Here is a 23051-nt window from a genome sequence, read left to right on the forward strand (position 1 = left end):
ATCAACTACTCAACATACACTAGGATATGCAATTAGCCCCCTCATCGCACTAGCCATAGCAGTAGCCATAAATTCGTCGATGTGATAAATTATCTCGGGCCAGACAATGCAATCCGGGACAATCGTTATCGCCCTTATTGTCCGATCAAAATATTCATTCCAATCTCTGCGTAGATATCATAATATTATAATATTACCGATATCTTTAAATTATACACATATGTACGTTATTGCCGCGTAGATGATGAACGTACAAAAAAAAAGAAAAGCATATATGTCGTCGAGAGCGAAAAAACATAAAACCACAAGAATATTTGCTCCCATAAAAAATTGGAAATTATGTTTATTGTATGTAATATGTACTACTAAATTTAAATATAATCGTGATTTTACTAAAAACTTATTATTTGTATAATTGTAATAATTTGTTATTTGAGTTATATATAGAACTAGCTGGTTACCCGAGCTTCGCCCCGGTAACGAAAAACGCCCCGGTAACGAAAAACTATACACTCTATAGCACTCGCCGGAAAATTCTACCCCTATTTTATATGGTCTCAATACAAAATCTGTCCAGTCGTTCTTGAGTTATAAATGGTGTAACTAACCCGACTTTGTTTTATTTATATAGATTTTTTAATTTTTAATATTTGCATTACTTTTAGAATGTGCTCTTTACGTGCGACTTGGACCTATATTCCTACTTAACGTTTCGATTTATGGAGCCGGCGATATTATATCCCGGTCTCGCGCGGATAGCTATAGATTTAAACGGTCGAACAGCACGTCGAAAGTTATATGAAAGTAGGCCAACTGGCCAGAGGGCTTCGTTGGAGGGTTTGTAATCGCTTGTAAGCCCCCCAATCCTCATCCCCGTCAGTCAGAATTCCCGGTGGGAATGAGGAAGAGAATTCATATATCGTGATACAAGGGAGACTGTACGTGGTGTTGTTGCGGGGTATATAGTTACACGAAACGTAGGATGACAAAAGGTAAACTGGATGGCGATGCGAGAGAAAAAGCACTCCGCAATGCAGTAGTGCATTTAATCAAATTTCAAAGCCGATGCATTTCGCTGATTAAATCATGCCGGCTATAAGTTCGAGAAACGTGAAAATCTTAAAATTATATTATCCCAATGTGTGTATGGCACATAAAATATGATTGGAACAACGTAACGTAATAATAATAATAAATTATTAATTAATTACATAAAAATTGACACGTTCTAATTACAGGACGAAAAACAAAAGTGACAACGTTCAATAAATTTTATTTAAACTTTACCAACACAGCGGATTCTACAATTTACAAGAATATTTTCAATGTAAACATTAATAACTACATATAGGTATTAAAAATGGTGAATTTTTTGTTTTAATGCTTTTTGTGAATATATTCTATATCATATATATACGCATGGAAACGGGAGTCGAAATTTTCGGAACCTATGTTCCGTCGTAAACTTTTTTGCTTCTCGGCTCTCTTCCACGAAGGCATGAACAAATTCAAGCACCGTATTTTGTTCGGCTCGCTGAATCATTAATGGGCGCCGCGTCCTAAGAGCACAGTTGTTGCATATCCAACGTAACGCGAAGGGAGTCGGACATCGAGCGTGACATAAATATGTAATATAACGTTCCAGCGTGAAAAATGTACTCTGGATTATAAGGGCGGGGCGCGCGCCCTCTTTTATACCGCGCCGTTTTCCGTCATCCTGCTTCGTCCAATTTTCCAACGTTGCTTGCGCAACGAAAAAGGAATATATCACACCACTTTACTGTGGGCGGCGAGCGTTTAAACAGTTAACAATTTTTTATCTGCGCCGGCGATGAACGATTTTTTTTTCATCGAATTAAAACGTAAAATTAAATTTCAGCGTGAGTAATTCGCGTCGACAACTTCGATCTGAATTCGGTGGGAGTAAATAGAACGCAAACGGATTAACGAACAGTATCACGTGCAACTTTATGTGACGCACGTCAAATTATTCGACGACACATGCTCGAATCTATATATTGCGGTATATTAAATGGAGAAAAATCTATTTCCCTCATCCTGAGAATATTTAATTTACATTAAATAATCAAAATTTGTTAAATATTTTTAAGAAAGCTACTTACTGTGTCAGACTCGAGATTTGATTAAACTCTCGAAAGGCAGCGTGCCTTTCTTTTTGGCTTCACTCATGGTAGATAATCGCGTAACCGATATATCGCCGATATTTTTTCGTCGGATCTACTATTAATTCCCTCATAAATCTGAGTGGGTACTTCGCCGAAAGGGATCGGACGGATTTATCGTTCGGCAGGTAGGACGATATGACGATATAACTCTGGCACGAGGCCGCAAAGGGGGACGACAACTTCTCTCTCTCTCTCTCTCTCTCTCTCTCTCTCTCTCTCTCTCTCTCTATATATATATATATATATATATATATATATATTATATACATCCTCTCTCGTTTCCTCTCGTGATCTATTTCGTTATTTCGCTCGCTCTTTTCTTCTCAAGGGGTTCGAGGTTGCGTCGAGCAGATCGGATGACGCGGATGAGTGCAGCATGCAGCACAATGCAACGCGGCAGATGTGCCCCCGCTCAATGGAATCATAGGTACCCCGGTTTTTCTCTTTTCTCTCGAGTAGTCGCGCTCCAAGCTTCATCCCCGCCGATCTCTTACTCCGTTTTTCATCCCTTCGAGTTTCATCCTCCTGCTCTCTGCTCGCTCTCTCTCCCTTTCTCTATTACTAGGTCGCTCGATCCTTTTTCTCTTCCGGCTTCCCTTTCTCTCTGTTCGACTTCTCCCGCTTTCCCTTCTCACACGCTCGTGTATGCCCGCGCGAATTAACGAACTCGGCCACGGATTTCTATTACAGGGAGAGATCCGGCGCTCGGGCCTCACCAGCAGCTCAGATATAATAGATTCGAGGCGACAGCAATTTCAGATATGAGAGTCCAAACGAATCGACAGTATTCGCGCGATTACACTCTTTTCCTCTCCTTTCCGCGACAGGAGCAATAAACTTGCCTCGTCTCCTCCGGCAGGGATTTTCCTGAATGAACGGTATGCACCTGAGCTCCAATTCCAACGCTCGATGTGCTTAAAAACTCTGGGATGCTATCCGCGAATGCAATCATTTCCGTCGGCGCATGTGCGACGTCTCGTTAATTTATTGAAATGTGTCGCGCGGATTTTCTATTTAATTCACATGCTCCATGCTTCGCGCCCGCGTTCATCCCGGCGTACAAGCAATTTAAGTGTCATAATTAAAAAGCGAGTTATACACACGTATCGTGAAACTAATAGATAATACAATAACAAAGAGAGAGGAAGATAAGATAATAAATTTTTTTATTACAGCATAATGCGATGATAGATTCAGTGCAATCGAATATTTGAATTAAATAATTTTACCAATGTTCAACTTTATTTTAAAAATTCTATTTTATTTCATATTGCATTATCGTATTATTACTTATATTGAAGTGACTAAAATTCTTTCGCGAAACGCTTTAAGGAAAGTTCGTAAAACTGTGTTACCATAAACTGCAAAGGGCGGTATAGAAACCTGTCTTTTGTATCGAATGCGAGATCGTTACGCGCTTGTTTATTCTACTCGCTCAAGAGCCCCACGTCTCTCACCCTTATACAGCCAGACGTATACGAATTATTACTGGCAACGCGAGCAAACGAGAGCCGGTCGGATATAATAGACTCAAGACGACCGAATTTTTTTTTTAATATGCAACACTCGAAAGCAATTGCGAATAAGTACCAGTGCAGTGTTTCGATACTTCGAACGCACCCTTCGCCGAGAGTTTCAATTGGAAAGCGCGTTTCAATGGAGAATACGAATCTGTCACAGCACGCACGTGTCTTGTAAATTAAGACTCGATGCGTGCGCCTAGACAATAACACGCAATAATACGTGCTTGCAAGCAGTTATATAGATACATTATTATCCTGCATCAACAATATAGATAAATAACTTCTCCAGTTTTACACACATATAAATGCTCTCGTTTCTATATACGATAAAGACTCTTTCAAAAGAATAGGGGAGACCGGGGCTCGTTGGCACCGTTTTTACAATTTCGGCATTTGAGTTTTTAAACAACTAATTTTTATGATTAAACAGTACTAATATGATAGAGAGAACCTCTCCCTATATACATTTTCATGCCAGGAACGCTCCTGTATACTGTATAGTTTCTTTGTTATAAGTGAAATACGAACATGCTGCATTGCAGCTAACCTGATGCCCCGATAATAGGGTAAGTTGGCTATGCGGACAAAAGTCCATGTTAAATTAATGAAAACGTAATAGAAACACAAAACGGGTAACAGATATGCACTTCTTGATAAAGATTGTATCTTTTAAAGTTATTTTGTAATAATCGAATAGTAAAATGCTGTTGCAGAAAAATCGAGGAAAACAATTGTAATCTATTTTGGATGTAGCTTTCTTCAATATAAAAATATTAATATAAATATATATGTAGCTTCTATCAGCATTGTAGGTAGCAAATCACATACTCACACAGGTCTCACGCGCGCGGCAACAAGTCAAGCTAAGCGTGATATGACCGATACCCCATCCCTACATACGTTTAATATTTCAGCCATTTTATTACATTAAATTACTGTTGTTCCTCAAAATAACACGTCGTATAGTAATAGAAACTTTTTTTTTTAACTTATTAGTACGTCACTTTGATTTTTTTCTCAAGCCGAAGATAATACGATATTTTGAAACGTTCGAAAATTTACTTGCCATGCACCTCTTCAATCAGAGTTTTCTCTTTTTCTATTGTAATACTTGTTTGATTTAAATAAAACTTTGAGAAAAGTACCTATGTCATAAAAGAGATATTTTATGATAACTTTTCCATTGTTTCTTCTGCTATAAATACATAAATGGAACGCATTGCCAACTTGTCTGTTGCGCCAACGAGCCCCGGTCTCTCCTACATACGTTTATCACACATACGTTTTCACCAGTTAATATATCGTTCGAGACAGTTATCGCGATTCAACGACGTCAAAAAGGTTCGCGCGAATTTTTGCGAGACAATAGACAGCCCGCGCGCTTTCCACTGGAAGGGAAAAAAATCAAGTTCCTCGCCGGGCCGATATTTTCTGGAAATATTGCCCGTATCTCTGTGGCAGCGATCCACCCCCGTTCATAAATATCGAAAATGTAGAGAGAGCGTCGCCGAGGGCTATTATTTTATAAAACTGCACGACTAATGAACCGCGATACGGAGTTAATCGCCTAAAGCACGTCGCGTGTTCGCGAAGCCCTCGTCTGCAGCAGCGCGGCGCAGGTAGCGTTCGAGAAGGGCTTAGTTATAAGACCGTGGATTTGCATCTCGGTGAAAAGCAACGTTCGAGGCTTTAATGCCATGCGGCTCTCACTCTCTTTCTCTCCCTGATGCGGAGGTGGGGGAGGGAAGGGATTGTGGCGCTTTCGGTGAAAGCCAGCCGGGCGGCAGAATAACTCTTTTTCGCAATTACTTCGGTGCCTTTGACGCAAAACCGTACGTGTGCCCGTTATATACGCGAGATGGCGCAAACTTCGCGCATGTTGAATCCAATTACATATCGAGAAGCACGATCAAAAAGCATCATACGTGAAAATATTGCGTTATTTTGTTTGAAAATTAATTTAACAGTCGGAAAAAAATTTTGGTTCTCTCCTCGCTACGCGTTGACGTGATAATGAGATAAATCGCGTTTTGTTGTTTTATTAAACGCTCGATTTTATAATTGAGCCCGCGATGAGCTGTACGCGCTACAACTATACCCACCACATCCGAATAGGTATCTTCCGATTCTCCGCGATGATCGCCAGTTTATGCGATCCATGCGCATGGCCGACTTCACTATGACACTTCGCGCGTATGTTGATTCAATCACACACGCGGAATATGTAATGTATCGACGAAATACGATACCCTCGCCCGACGATATATCGCTTCTCGTACGAAGCTTCACCTTTCGCATCTGTGACCCTCTCATATTCGCGCATCTGCGTCTCGCTTTGGCAACGTATATTGTATATACAGTTTATTATCTTGCATTAATAATGCGGAAGCGTAGTCTCGGTGCCACGTGCATGAACGGCCTTACAATCGCGCATTCGAACATTTGCATGAGATTGAGCGGATTTTACCGGTCAAATTAACTCGATAACCGTGTCGCGCCCTTTTCCTCTTTTATGAAAACGGCCGCCGAGACGTTAGGCTCAAAAGGTTGGAGATTATATCTAGCCGCAATCGATTGCCAACCTCCCCGTTCTCCGCGCTCGTCGGACATCCGGAAAAACCCGGCATATGACGGTAACGTCTGCGACTGTCGATATCGGTCCCGAAGTCGGTGGTTTTCGGCAATATCGGAGATCGCTCACGCCGCTCGTAGTTGGCGAGGACGCGCGCACGTCTGTTCAGTTCTCTCTTTTTTTCTCTCTTTACCCTCTCCTCCCTCTCTTTTTATTCGTATTCCTCGTGTTTGCCCAAACTGGATATCCACGGTACTTTTCCACGCGGTCCTTTGTAACTCGCAATGACCGCTTTTTCGTTCTTTTGTACCCGCTAGTTTTCCATTGCCCGTATTTGCTTTCATTGTTTCTGCCGGACGCAGCCGCGGAATCCCCCGTATTTTCATGCTTTTGATCTGACAACGCATATACCTCTCCGCCCACGTTACCTTCGATGATAAAAAGAGGTGGGAGGAAATGGTGAAGATGGAGAGAGGGACGCGTGGAGACGGGCACGGGGAGAACGGGAGTGACGAAGCGAGCGGGAAACGATCCTGTGTGAAACGAACTATGTCGTCAAACGGTGCCATATCAGTAACTTTTTACATACGCCAATGTCGTTCGCCGCCTCTATGCTATGCACGATTTTCGGCACTCGCAGCAGTTTAATACAGCGACTTTTATTCGCCGATAATAGCCGGGAGCGTATTAAGCTCTCATATATAATTTTCAAAATTTGCGAAATAATTATGTTCAGCTTAAGCAACGCGCGTATTTTACGTCAAATTTTGATAAACTGCTTTTTCGTTATTTAGGATTTCATCTTTTAATACAATTTTACATTCGTATAAAATGGATTATACTTTAAACATTAAAGAGACAGATCTGATAAAAAAATCGTAGAAATCTTAATAAATATTTCATCTTTCGAAGAGATAAAAAGGTATTTAAAATTACACGCTGGTGTAATTTTTAGACCAGGATTACATATACAGATCATAAATACGAAGAGCAGAGAGAACAAGATAACGCGAAATGTACGAAAAAAATACCATACGTTTCGTAGCTCGGTCCCCCGTTTCGTAATGTCCCCCTTAAGTTTGCGCCCACTCGTGGATGGATGGTGTGACTGCACCCTCCGGCAGCCGCCCTTGGTGCACTTAACCATAGGAGGGCTTGGAAGCACGCAGGACACCATCCACTTATGTCGCGGTTTCCCCATTGGCATCATGCTAAACTAAGTGAACGAAAGAACGAGTATCGTCACTAAGCAATTCCCGCTTGTAAGCGTGTGCTGGAGAGGATGAAGGAGGGCGGCGCGAATTCGATATTTCGTGATGCGCATCCCCGGCGTTATGCACTCGTTATGCGATACAACGCCGCCGCGGAGAGCTTCGTTATTCCGGGAACGAGGGTGAATTTTCGCCCGATACATCGATACAAACAACGCACGGAGCAACTTACACGGGAATCTAACGCGAATTTAATACCTCGGACCGCCGACCGTAAATTTCTCGTCCATGTTTTCGAGCTTGAAGGTATAATAATATTCATTTTAAAATACCTCAGTCCTATTACTCGTGTCCGAGCGTGGTGACTTATTCTCTTTATATACATGTGTTGCGCACGTGGATTATACACATTGTATATGTTGTATTGTATATTTAAAATACTAACGCAAAATCATTTTTTTTACTATTTTATTTGAATACGTCGGTAATGAATTCTTCAGAAAAGTGATTGCGGATATAATTTTATTTGCAAGACGGAGTATTTCTGGGATTTGCTCATTGCCGTCGCGTTCCGATGTAAAGAATCCCATTTGCCGGCCACCTCGCGCGGAAATGACTGATTGACACAACGGACAATTACACTTAGTAGCGCCCGCGTTGCGGTGCAAATGGAAGTTGGCATTAATCAGTAGCGAGGCAAAATTACAGCGGCGGAAGGCATTTAGGATCTCATCCCACCTCCGCGATGATCTCATTTCGCTCCCTCTGATCCGCGAAACAAGCGGTAAATTTTTTATGTGGAGGCGCATTCTCCCCGGAGCGGATTTGTGTTTTTTCGCGCGCGTATCCCCAACAACGAAATAATTAACGGAACGTAATCATGTCTTTCTCGTCCGGTAAACCTCGCCGGGCATCGCCTTGTCTTACGCCACGCCGCGTCTAACGGATAACGGACCAGACTTGCGCAACCTCGAAAACCGGGGAGCGAAAGTACGGAGCGGTGCAAAAGGGATTAGAGTTAATGCTATTGCATGTGCCGGCGCAAAAATCAGGTTGTTCTGAAAGCAAACTCGAAAACGCGCAACTTCGGCTCTCACATTCGTCAGTGTTTACGAAACGGCGCGGCGCGGCGTGGCGCCCTGCCCTGCCGCGGTGATTCGTGCAAGTGTTATATGAACAATGAATAGCATTCTATTGGGATGCAACAATAGGGCATTGTGAAGCGACACAGAGAAATGAATATTCAAGATACACGCGCGCCGCGCCGCGCCGCGCGGTAAGTCGCAATAATGAAAACCGTTTTCGGCCGACGAGAGCCGCGATTCGATTTTCCGTTTCGTATATAATTCACTCCGTCGAAACGCGAATTTAATTTCCATTTATACAACGCACAGCCCCAGTATTGCGTATTATCTCGCCAAGCTTCCTTAAGGATCGCGCTCGCGCGCGCGCTCCATAGATGAGAGCGCGAATTAGTGTATCTCGTTACGTGAGTCTGTAGCCTGTTCGTTAAGCAATTTCTCGTACACCGCGGGATGCGCAGTTAGATGGGCGGATATTCAATATCGGGAAGTATTTCCTTCCTCGATATACGCGCGGGGTGCGCGCACATCAAAGCACAGACGCGCCCATTTACGGGAAGAAATTAATAACCATGCAAACGTGCTCTTTGTACGTGCATATCGTCTCGAGCATTATGTCAAGTGTGATTACCGCACCGTTGAATTCGTAAGCGCTTTCCGCGCGCGCTTTAATACGTAAACCTTGATTGCTTATATATAAAAAGTTGCTTAATCCGATATCAATATTGAGTTATACACCGTATATAAGCTTATACCGACGATTGCGTCGCTACTAAAGTAATTTTCTCATTTATTTTTCATCGACTGCCGGATAGCGTCGGCATTATTACACAATGGTTCAATGCGATATTTAAAAAAAAGCGACATCAACAATCCTATATATTATCGTAACTATAATATTTATTTATATCGCTTATTTTTAACAAAGAATTTTTACGATTACTGTAATTCACTCGATATCAATCATTCAATAATATTGTGGGCGAATGAGCTTGACAATTTAGATCTGATGGCGTCAATCACTGGGTCCGTCAGTTTGCCCGAGTACAATTCGAAGTCCATTTTTTCTCGCGCGGCGCGCTTCAACGTGCCGAGATACGGCGTTGCGCATATCTCAGCCGTATCTCCGCGCGCGGGCGCGCGCGCGCTTGGGAAAGGGGAAAAAAAAGAATACGCTTTATTACTTGTCAGACATTCATTCTCCCGCGTGACGGTCACACACTCCGCCGCTCGACGAAGCAACAATCCGTTCGTTAAGCCTTTTCCCGGTATTGCGGCAATCAGCCCAAGCCGGGACATTCGATACAGCCCGTTCCACGTCTTCACAGTCATAGCCCGTGAATGCGCAGATAAAGTAGTAGAAGCGTCTTCGAGATTGCCTCGCGCGCTTCCAAGAAAGGGCAGCTGAGTCGTGCTTTCACGAGTATGATAGTACCCGTGCATACCGCGCGGGACTTCCTATACATGTCATAAAAGCTCGTTTAAGTCGGCGCACGTTTCGTACGCGCCTCGAAACTTCGCGCGTTTTTGGCCGTAAACGTCGCTTACTTATCCTTTCTTCTTTTTTTTTTCCTTTTTTTTTTTGAAAACGTCGAAACGATCTGAAATATTTCTCAGAGCTCTTAACGCGAAATTATTCATAACTTTATCTTACACGAAGATACCGAGGTCATTGTTATCAAATTATATATATTGACATAAGTTATTATAAACTCTTGCAAGAGCATTACTCCGCGGTACTCTCTAAATCTCATAGAGTGGTTTCGCCACTAATATATTAGAGTGATTGCGATAGTCACTCCAAAAGAGAGGGTTGTCACTCTAATTTGAGTAAATGCGAGCACTCATAAGGCAGGAGTGCTTTTTTTTCACTCAAATTTTTAGAGCGGTTACTCTACCGCAGTTATACGATTTCATTCTAAAGCTACGGTGAATCACGATTCATTAAAGATTGATTGATAAATGACTAACAGAGTGAAATTTTCCACTCAAAATTGTAAAGTGATATAATTCACTCTTATATATGGACACTGATGTACCGCACTCGAAAAAAGTGCCCTTTCACTCAGATGGAGTGCGATTTTAGGTTAGATTCCGATAACCCTGGCGCCTTAATTTGACGATGGTTTCTGGTAGTACTTTTAATGCTGAACAAAAAATTATATAGGTCTTATAGGACTAACTGCTCTGGTTTTCGAGATATACAGTGTTAAAGTTGGTAAAACTTTAGATTAAGGGCGACCTCACCGATTTCAATGACCTTGATACATGTTGTCGATATGAAACGAGGTGCCACATGGGTTCATAACTTTTCACGCGTGGAAAACCCACGCCTGTACTTTGAAAGCACACTATGTGTCTAGTTTAACAATAGTGGAGTCCCCCTGCGGGGGGCGGAACCTACTGTCTCCACGCATACACTTTCCACGCGAAACGAGGTGTCACGAGGTGCCACTTTTCAATATCCTAACTATTTTATGCTACAACAAATTATTTCTGTTACAGGTATTAAATATTTTTACACAATGCAACTTTTCATACGAGGCGACGAAAGAAGAAAAAACGGGTTTTTAACTTTTTCGAGGTAACCGAGGTTTATCCCCACCTTCATTGCTTGCGGGGGAGGGGCGGTAGCCTTTCCCTTGCCTACATGTGTACTGTTTATACACAAACAATTGAAGTATTATTTAAAAATGTATATTTAACTTTAACACTTTTTGAAAACCAAATCGGTTAGCCTTATAAAATATATATAATTTTTTGTTCAGTGTTAAAAGTACTACCAGAAACCATCGTCAACTTAAACGCCAGGGTTATCGGAATCTTTCCTGATTTTACTCCAACATAAAGCAATTTTAGTACTTTATAGAGCACTCTTTCTTAGAGTGGCGAATCATTCGAAGTGCACAGGCTCAATTTTTATTTTTCGTTACGCTTGCATTTCACTCGTTTCGAGTGATGTTTCACTCTTCGACTTTTAGAAAGTACATAATAAAATAATTAATTAATATGAAATAAAAATATAATTGGAGATAATTATTGGCAGGACAGATTATAAATTCACCCGCGAATTCGAATAGATATTATCCAATAATAAAACATATTACGATCTATCAATTTCTAAGTTCAAGTTGAACAAAACTGAAATTGGATGAAGTCAAATTTATAAGTCATAACGGAATTTTGCTAATGGCATTACCGTAAATATTATGACGCCGTTACGAGCGAGCGGAGAGAAAACAGATCGAGAGAAATACCAAATGGCTACCATTGGGAGAGGTACCCTACCGAGAGCTGTATTTCAGAACGCCTTGAGACACGCCACTCGTCAAGCCGTTAAGTGTTTCCGCAGGGCCAATTTTAATAAAGTAACGTCCCGAGGGACACAACAAAGGCGGCCCTTGCCGGTTCCGGAGCGCTTTGACACCGATGTGAATAACATTCCTGCCCTTCCGCTCAGTCCTTCTGCCTTTCTTCCGGTATTCCTTTTTTTTACACTCGCCTCGTGCCTTCGATGCAACAAACGCAACTAAATTACTTCGATAATTTGCTTGGTTTCTCTTGTCTCTTCGGGTTACTTTTTTTTACTTTCGCCTGAATACCTTTCCTGTAACGCGTCTCTATCGATTATATTTAGACTCGCAAGAGAGTAGGTTCTACAAACGGCATTAGCAGTGCGGTTTCTATCAATGCTAATGTATACACATATACGTCCACTATTAATGTCACTCAATCGATTACGCATCACAATGTCCTATGTATTATCTCTCAAATGGGTGATGGAGCGCGATATGTGATCATTTCGAAGATATAGAATACTTAACTATTAATTCTCTCTAGCCTACTCCACTTGATTATTAACATTTATTCACGCTAATCTCGAATTGCATAATATTTCAATTCAATTAGGATATAATTCAAAGAGAAAAATAAAAATATAATAGATGTTTACAGGTTTCCCTAGAGTAGAGTCGTGTAGAATAAAATGTTAAATTCATGCTCGTCTCCTTTTACTCGTTCTCGCGTCGCGCCTTCGCACACGTTTATCTCGCGCCGACGCGTCAGTCATAATTGACGCCAAGTGAAAAGAAGAATTTGAGGAATCTATGTTGATACGAGAATCCGACCGCGCGCTCTCGCTTTTCATTCCTTTTCTCCTACTTCTTTTTGTCGTGTCTTTCTCTCTCTCTCTCTCTCTCTCTCTTTCTCGGTCTGATTCACGGCCCGCCTTTGCCGCCAATGCCATGCACCTCCCACCGCGAGAGACCGTCTCCTTTTTTTTCCTCGAGACTGCTCCTTTACTACCAGTCTCCATCTCCGCCAGTCTACGACGAACTCTAACGAGGACTCTCGGTCGACGAGTAATTAGGAGAGGCACTTGTTGAAGGAAACAATCGTCGAGAGTCAACACCGAGTCGGATGAGCGAGTAATTGTAAACTGAGAGAATCGTGTTAGATCGCTGGTTATCTCGATTGCCAGTGATTGCCGGTATTTGCCTTTCCCGAAGGTATTCTCGCGGACAACCTATTTGCTTCCGTCATCCCCGACATTCAATTTTGCGAAAGACGACCGTCGGCGCGTCTGCAATTCGGGCGATTTATGATTTGCGGATCTCTCGTATCGTGTTTATAAATTATTAACTTTGCGAGAATTTAACAGGGGAAAATCAGACACAGATTTTTCATACGATCGCTCATGCGATCGATCTGTTTACCAGTTAGCACCCGTAATTGCGATATTTTATTCAAAATAATAAATCTCGATATAATTGAGGGGAGTTCAGCGTTGCATGAGAAACAACGTTATGTTATAACGGATAACATAATTCTGTTATTTATGCAAGGAATCATCGTATGGAAAATTTTCATTAACATTCATAGTTAGCGTCGATCAAACGCGTTAATACAGTGCGCTTTTACCCAGAATTTCCTCCCTTTCTCTATCCTTTACACGTTGCACTCATCTATAAAGCTAACGAGGAGACTGACGTAGGGAGTAATTAGTAGGTGCACTTCTTGGAGGAAAGCAGACGTGTAATGCGAGACTCTAAGACAACAATGCCGAGTTGTACGCTGTACTTACTCCGGCGCCAAGCAGGAGTTACGATAACTTAAAAGTCATGCCCCGCGGGTAAAAATTATTTCTTTACGTAACTCCGTTTATCAACGTAATTTACGATTAATTATGATTACGATAGCGTTAAAAAATAACGTAATTTTTCCCGAAACAGTAAAACGCACGTGGAGTTAATTCTGTATCATAATATGCGCAACTTATGTTCTACAATGTGAATTGTTTATATAGTTTATGTCCAATTGCGTATACGTATATTATAATACATAGTTTACATTTTAGAAAACAAGTCGTGCATTGTGTGTTTTGCAGAAATCCATTCTATTTTGCGTGCATTAAGAGCTTTCAAGTGCGTGTGATCGCGAAGCGTGAAGGCATTAGTAGATACTATAGATACGCTCTATGAGAAAAGCGCAACCGATAACCGGCGGTTATTATGTACTAACTATTATTATCGAATGCGGCTAAACTATGGTATTCTTCAATTAGTAAATTAGGTGGCGATATGCTCGATATTACCACTAAACCGCAAAGCAAAATTAATCCCCCACTGCATTCGAACAATATGCATAGTACGTAATACATTCATCGTTACGTGTATATATTGCATGCACAATTGTTTGATAATATGATTGAACCGATCTCCATTAGGATTAATCATCAGAGCATACCGTAAATCTGTCTTTTTCCACCTTGACGCTAGGTCGATGCAAGACATTCACATATAATATGAATGCATAATTTTTCATTTTGTAATAAAACAATTATAGAATTTGGTTTTATTTTGTTTCAAATGAAAAAGGATAAAATTGATGCCTTAAGGGCATCCACAGGGGGGGGGGGGCACTTATGACTTGGCTCTTCGTTTTCGTGGCAAAATGTCAAATAAAGGTAATTTCAAAGATCTTTCAAAATTTCGAGTACAAGCTGGTGATTCGGTTTTAAGACAGCATTTGGAAGAAGGTGCACAAAATGCGCAATATACATCTGTTAGAACCGAGCATGAGATAATTACAATTTGTGAAAGTCATAATAGCAAATGATATTGTTTCAAAAGCTAATGTCTCCAAATGCTTTTCAATTCTAGCAGATGAGACCGCAGTGACATTGCTGGGGTAGAACAACTTTCTTTAGGCGTTAAATTTGCCGATTTTGAAGATGGCAAATTAATTATTTATACATGAAGAGTTTCTTGGCTTTGTTGAGCTTAAAAAATTTGATGCTCAGTCTATTTCCGATGCTATTTTAGCGAAGTGCCAAAGCTTAAATTTAAACATGGCATATTGTGTAGGCCAGGGATATGATGGATGCTCTGCAATGGCGGGAAAAGAGAATGGCGTGAAGAGTATAATACAACGAAAGTACCCGAATATTCATTATGTCCATTGCTCGTCACACAGATTGAACTTGGTTGTTCATGATTTAAATGAATTAGGCGAAGTTAGGAATACTATAGGTACAATAAAAAAGAAATAATAAAATTATTTAGGGAAAGTAATATTCGAAGACAACTGGTTCCTTCAATGCTTCAATTCCCATGCTTGGCGAAACACGCTGATCCGAGAAGCACAAATCTATTGGCTTATTTAAAAAACATTTTGGAACAATATTGGATAAATTGCTTAAAATTTCTGAAGGGTCCACTAGTGAAAAGCAAAAAACTAATTGTTTATATTGTGTTGCGACTAGTCCAATATTTCTATTATGTCTATTTAAAACATCAAAATATTCCGAAATATTAAGACCTATTTCCGTATTACTACAAAATAAACAAATAAATTTGCTTGAATGTCAAAATCATATAAAACGTTTAATCTCTATACTTCATGAAGAACGGAATGAATTTAACCGTATTTTTATAGAATGCGAAAAGTTCAGCCGCTCGATTGGTGTTGAGATTAAAATACCACGGATTAATTGTTTCAAGACAAACTAAAAGAGCGAACTATTCCACAGAAGATCCCAAAGAATACTATAAACTAAGTCTGTTTTTACCGTATATAGATTCGCTTATAAGTTCGTTAAGTATTAGATTTTCTGAAGAAAATTCAAGTATTTTCAATCTTTTTCGATTGTATCCTTCCACTTTCAAAACCATGACCCGTGAGCAGAGCAAGCAGTTGTTATTATAGAGATTGATGAGAGTGGTGACTTATTTAATGAAGGTCTTGTATGTCATAAAATAATAAATGACTCTGAAATATCTACTCTGGACGATATGCTTATACTGCCGCCAAATTTGTGCCTGCAATTTAAGCTGTGCTTTTAAAATCGCTATTGTTACTTGTTACGACAGCAACAATAGAAAGATCATTTAATATCTTACGACGTGTTAAGACATGGTTGCGCTCAACAATGTCTGAATCAAGACTCAGTGGTCTTTGTATGTTAAGCGTCCATAGGCAAAGGATTGTAAATAACGAAAAAAGCTTTATCACCCAAGTGATAGACAAATTTGGTCAAGATGATAGAAAATTAGTTTTTTTGTTTGACCAAAATTGAAAAAATAAAAATGATTGAAGTCATATGTAAAAAAAGTTAATAAATAAAATAAATTATAAGTATTTTAAATCTAGAAGTAACATTTTGAATCATTCCTCCCCCTGAAAAAACTCCTGTGGACGCCCTTGAGTCAGACATTTATAAGAATGGACGTATTTAATAAGTCTTACTGCGATTTTTTTATTGCATTAATTAACGAGAATATGCTATATAATTGTAAAATAATTTTTGTTTTAATATTTATTACATTAATAAAATAATTTCTACATTTTGTGTGTGATGTTTATTTATGCACATTCCAGGATCAAAAGTTGTCACTATAATCGATCCTAGTTCACCCATTTTAAAACGATAGATAAATAAGATATTTATCTGCAATATTCTTTTTTATAGATCCATTATCATAACAGATCATTTAATTCACGGATATGATGCGCAGAGGCGGAGTTATAACATAGCTACGTAAATCCATAAAATGAGCATCAAAATTAAACAACAGCATCCAAAATAATTAATATTTTAAAAAAATAATTATTGCGCGCATATATATATCAAATTCTATTTTTTTTGCAAGCAAGAAAACATTTCATAATTATATTATTTTCGAAAAATAATTAATTTTATATACAACGAATAATAAATGAATAATTGCAATTACTCACCCCATGATTGCTCCGTTCTTGCCTGATGCTTTTTAGACTTCTCAGATTCCTTGATTACGATCACACAACACAACACTCGCGACAAAAAAAACAGTTAATTACGATCGCGCGCGGACTAATCAGAATACGGCAATCGCACGGCATTTGGCACGGCACTCCCGACTTTAATTGCTCACGCGATGCATATTTTATTGCATTGAGACGGGAAAGATAATGTAAAAAATGATATTATCCTACGAAATACTACGATACTTGATATCCCTAACGCAATACATTTTCAAACGCGTATATGTAGATTCTGCAAAAAGTACCGTTGATAAACGGTCGCATACTTTTCCGTCGCGCAAGTCACGCGATTTAGCGATTCATATGTTATACTTCATTCTTTCGATGGCAATGATCTACAACATTACATCTAAATCGACGGTAAATTCAGAGCGTAATATCGTAACAGCACTAATTCTCGTCTCTCATCGCTACAAATCCTATTTCAAATAAATGCGTCACGCGGTTAGACAATCCCTAATTGTTTATAGGAAATTATTTTGTTTGTCGCGGCACTTAGTGCGATAATGCCAAGAGAATTGAGCACCTGTCGGCTCGAGGTTCACAATATTACGAATGATGCCAATAAGGTTGCTTCCAAGAAATATAGACGATACGTGTTATTAATTAATATACAGAATATATTAATATTCTGAATATATCCTGTTTCTGGTACTTTAAATTTCGATAGTATTATGCATTATGTGCTTTGTTTTATGGACTTGTTAATTTTATTTATGATCATTATGATCAAGATAATGATTAACTTGTGCTCGATTGAGTGTATTTTGGAAATCTTATATTATACGAGACTTCGCTTAAAAAGAATTATTAAAAATGTCTATTTGAAGAATAAAATGTATTTTTCTTTCAATTGATAGAATTATTATTAGTCCTTTTCAAATTTTTATATTCAATAAATAGCAATTTTTATTAATTAATATTTATATTTCCGAATACTTTTATACATTTCCCAAATCTTTCATTAGTTAAAAATTTATTTTCAAATAATTATTAAATTTAATAATGCTTTAAATAGAATACACTTCACTTTGTGACACATCACTTTGTGACTATTGGCCGATCTCAATCATTTATAACTCGGAAAACTATTATAACTTTTTCGCATTGGAATGTCTGCCTTAATTAGTCTTCAGAATACATTCTTAAAATATCGTATCATGATTACGGGGACATTTTGTACATAAGAAACGCGCGCAAGATTTATTTAACCATAGACCGTCGAGTTACGAGAGTCCGTTCTTTCTCACAGAAGATATCTACGATAAATAAAGATTTTACAAATGTGGGACGTACTATCCTGTGATATATGTATATATGAAAGACACACTTGTTAGCACAGTTCTCATATGACAATAAAAATGACAAACGACGGATGATCCGATCACATATTCGTATCATATGCGCAATTCCCATATGGACCGCTCTTCTTGCATCCTCTCTCGTACGTCGAAGGTGGCCGTAAAAAAAATCTGGGTCTCGATGAATTTGATTTATCGAAAACCCCGCCGTAACGTATGCTATTTTTATCCCAATGCTAAAGGCGAAAAATTTACGATGTGATACTTCCACATGAAGTATATTTTTCCCCGTCTATCGCATGTCGTTCCTATATACAAAGTAATACACGTGTCTGAACTTGCGTGACGCGTCGCGATGAAGCACGTCATATAAAATATTGATTAAAAATAACGTTTTCGTTCGACGTGTCGCGTTGATAATAGCCGATCCGAGATATCAATTTGGTAGGGAGCAATTTTTGCTATTGCGCGAGACTCATTCGAGTCATGAAAGCGCGCCGAGAACGCTCGTTCGCGTAATCGCCCCGTCGACGCCCGCGCCGCAGGATTTTTTTTAACAGCCGCTTTAATGGGGTATTATTACCATTATACCTGATGCTCGTCTATCATCTGATGTACGTACGGGATTTCCACGACGTGGTCGCCGGGATACCCGTGGCCTCCGGGCCACGAAGCCGACGTTGCTGGGCCCTTTTAATGCCGGGACTGTCGCGCATTACTCACCGGGATGTAAAATAGGCGAACATGCGTCGTATAGAGAGCGGAGCCAGCGGAGGCCTCCTCGTCTCGTATACCCGCGAGCAGGTACACAGGCGAGTACCTGTGGGTAGCACCGAGCATATATATCGCATATATCACACGTTTAAGTATCCGGTACGGATCCCTTTCGACCGTAAGCCTCGGTAAGCAACAGCGGACCCCCGGATCATCAAACAAAGACGCGCAGTCAGGAAGATCCGATCGGCCGTTGAATAAAATCACGCGAATTACATTCGCTTTTGTCCGCGCTGTAATCACAGAATAATTTATGTGAAAATGTTTTTTAGAAGCTCGCGCGTAATTTCTTGCTGTAACGTGCGCGTCGACGGCTGGGGGGAAAAAACACGGAAATGTAACACGGATAACACGAAAAGATTAAAAACGATGACGATCTACATCTGCAAAGTGCATGCGCGGCGAAAAGCGCGAAGAATTTTTCTTTGATACGCGATAAATGAATGTCGCTTCTCTCGATTTTGCGTCTTGTGTGTAAAACGCGCGAAATCGTGGATGATTTATTACAAAATAGAACTTTAATTTATCGTTAACTTTAGATTGAGCTGATTTCGAAATTATGATTGATTAGCGCTTAAAAGTAAGTTCGAAGTCCATTAAAAGTCGAGCCATCGCCGCGCCGCGCCGGCGAGAGTTTAAATTGTTGGAATAAGATTCGCCTCTTCGAAACGTTGTATTAAGTATCGCCGGGCAATGGCGCTATTAATCCTACAAGGGAAGTCAGTCGCGACACTTCATCGTAAAGATATATTTAAGTATTCGTTTCTACGACACTCGGTCTTGGATAACTAGCGGCCGGAAATTAAATTCCGCGCGCATCTCCTTCGGCTCTTGCTACCCTCGAATGTATTCATGTGTTTCTGTCACTCTTTTGACGGGCACAACGACGACGACGACGACGACGAGGACGACTATATGGCGTAAAAGCTCGCGCGTTATATTTTCCGCGATAGCACGAATTATGCGTCGTCACACGCGCACCTCATCTAAATTTGTAATGGCATTTTGCATGTGAAGTGTACCCCATTTAATTACCGAGGACATCGCTCGCAACGGACTATCTGTAGTATTTGCGCTCATAATGAACGTGGAACGCAGGTCGCGTACGTAAAACGCAGGATACAGACTTAAATTCAACTATTTTGTGCGTATATAGGACTCTATCTTTTAAAAATTTGCAAAAATGCTAAGTGCATTTTCTTTATTATTCTTTTCACCCATTTTATAGTATAAGATTTTTAAAAGATTAGTTGACATCTCTCCAAACGTTTTATGATAACATAAAGTACGACCTTCTACAACATGACTTGCCATAACGAAATCTCCAGATTTTCTCTTCGATTCACTCTTCGACTTTCCAACAACGAAGTAATTAGCGTTTATTAATGTTGCGAGTTTATGTGAACTATGTTTTATCTGTTAGTTTATATATTTTACCGTTAATTTTTAATCCTTGACATTATCAATTTTATACTGAAGATGATTTGATAACAGAAACGTATATTGTACCTATATAGGTTCGGTTTTATTTTATAAATACAATGTTTCAACGTTAACACGGTTAACCCAGTTGCGGCTCTATGCTCGCTCCTTACTTCTTGATAGTTGATTTATTAATCGTGAACCTCTGATACTGAATTATAAATTTTTTTTTCGATATTCGACAGAATATTATTTTATTAAAATTTAATTAATAAGCACACGGGTAATTGTTTCTAATTAAATGTTGACCTCTCGTATTTCAATCCGTTGCACAATGGCATAATTCTCGCGGATGCCGCGACGATATTCTGGATTCCCATTAGATATCATCAACGCGCGACGTTCCCAAAGCTTCGATCGCGTCACGGGGCGAGATAATGAGCCTCGTTAAGCGGCCGGGATAAGGGCCTTTTCGTCGAGAGACTCTTGCGGTGAAACTGCAACTCAGTACGCGTTTGCAGGGGTTGTACAAACTCGCACGGGCGAATTGGAGCGATATTTAAAGGCCGCATCGTACCCGGCATTCACGTGTCGAGACTTCTTCCGGACTCGGCGGTAAGTTTCTCCCGCTCTCGTTATCCTCGAGAATCGGGCGAACTCTTCTCGCCAAGTAAGGCGTAACGACCAAACTGGCTGTGCCAAGTGGATCGTCGACATGGCACGAACACTTTTTCTATGGTTTTCCCTGCGGAATCCCGCCTGCGCCATAGTCATAAGCGCCACAAGATTCTTGAAAACATTCACCTCGTAAGAGCAGGAACGAGCGGACAGTGGGAAAACGCGAATACAAATAGACAATACGAGCGAAAATGGAGACTTCTTTTCTCCCGATCATTCCCTCCCGTCTGTTTAAAAACTATGGAAAAACCATTGTGTAGGTCGCCAAACAACCGCGCCGTTCGTCCAAGCGAGATGGGAAAAAGGAGAATATGAATAAATGAATCATTGGCTCGTATAGTGGGCCGTACTAAGCCGCGGCGAAGTAAACCGGCGGGAAAAAGATGAAGAGAGCTCGCTCTCTCGCGCGCGAGAGAAAGAGAGCGAGAGAGGGATGCAATGGGTGAATAAAAGCTATGTCGAGCAGATGGCTGGTGCGGCCATTAGCTAATGGATCCCTAACACCAGTCTACGAGAGTCATCCGCCACGAGGCACAAACCGGTAGGTGGATGCAGTCATAGGTGGCGGCGGGTACCTACATCACCATTTCGCTAACCGCCGCCGCCCGACCGCGTCAAGCCGGCGGGATCGCGCGATTGCATCCGCGCTAAATCACAAACGGATCGGCGAATAGCGTGAGGGAAAACTTTTCCTCCGGCCTCGGCGTCCCGACGCCGACGTATCGCGCGGCGTTGATTCGATTGACTTTTGCCGGAGAGGAATAATGTTGGCCCACGTTAAATCTACACACATCCACCTCCGTGCGATTTTATATAATTTCCAATCACTTAACGCATCGTCCTGTCTCGCCGGTGTATCGAGACCTTGTGAATAATAAAGGCACACCGTGCCGTGCGAGAGCGAACGAGTGTTTCTAAATAAATGATATCCAGCCGGATGAACGTTTCCGCTGCATCCCAGGTAAAAAGGGACCGCCCGCCGCGGAGATCGATAAACGAATTGGCTGTCGTTACACGGAAATTATTGTAGTCGCTTTCTTGCGTCAAATGGATGCCGTTATTACTACTTTGTTCGAAATAATCTTTGAAATTGATAGCCGTCGAAACATTTTCTTTTGCACGTGCGTCTTACATCATTTACATATTTGAAAGTTAGCACGTTATAAATTCGTAAAGGGTCCAGACTCCAGTTTTCTTTTAGATTTTATATTTACTTAATTTGTCTTGAAGCTGTGATATATTTTATTAAGTTATTTGCGCGATAAGTATTAATTAGAAAAATATAAGATTGATTTTCTCAACATTCTACAAAAAATAATTTATTATTTGCAAGAAAATAGATTTCTTTGAATTTAATTTCTTTAATTCAAAGAAGCATAGATTTAAGAAAACATTTTTTCTGAATTTAAAATATTTTCTCGAATCTACTTCTTTGAATTAAGGAAACTAAATTCAAAGAAATCCATTTCCTTGCAAATAATAATTTTTTTTTCAATATGTAATGTCAAGTTATTCGCTTTCTTCCTTCGCGTACGTATATATTTCTGATATCTAAAATATATCGCTAGAATAAAAGAATAACTTTGAACAAGTAAGTAGGTATCTATCAACTTTGCGTTGATAGACCCTCGATATGAAAAATGAAGTTGGGAAAAATGCGGAAACACATCCTCAATTCGATCTCGCTTCGTGTTGTCATTCCGTCGCCATTCTCACCGTCGACGCTCAGGAGAAACGTATACACGTGCGTGCACAGACATTTTACAGAGGCGTGACGGCGGCGGTGTAAGGGGGTGCGCCCGACGATTCCGGCAAGCGCTCCCAATTACCTAAAATACACCCAACGCAGCGTCCCTTGATCTGTATAATTAACGCGTTAATCGTACCGCGCGGCCACCGGCGCGTGAGCGTGAAGCGCGTCGCTTTCCAATTTGCGAACGGCATTGCATTGTCGCGCAACGAAAGCAATCGTTACGCGCGATGATACGGCTGACGCGT

General features: G+C 40.4%; 1 protein-coding gene and 1 pseudogene across 1 annotated transcript in view; both read left to right on the forward strand.

Annotated features, from left to right (window-relative positions):
• LOC143896662 (discoidin domain-containing receptor 2) overlaps window positions 1–23051 on the forward strand; it is a 163406-nt gene that overhangs the window by 27665 nt on the left and 112690 nt on the right. The gene's annotated exons all lie outside the window — the stretch shown is intronic.
• On the forward strand, window positions 14154–16251 carry LOC143896563 (zinc finger MYM-type protein 1-like; annotated as a pseudogene).

The sequence above is a fragment of the Temnothorax americanus genome, unplaced genomic scaffold (genome assembly GCF_048541705.1).
Source record: "Temnothorax americanus isolate GAGA-0224 unplaced genomic scaffold, ASM4854170v1 Scaffold19, whole genome shotgun sequence".
Classification (NCBI taxonomy): domain Eukaryota; kingdom Metazoa; phylum Arthropoda; class Insecta; order Hymenoptera; family Formicidae; genus Temnothorax; species Temnothorax americanus.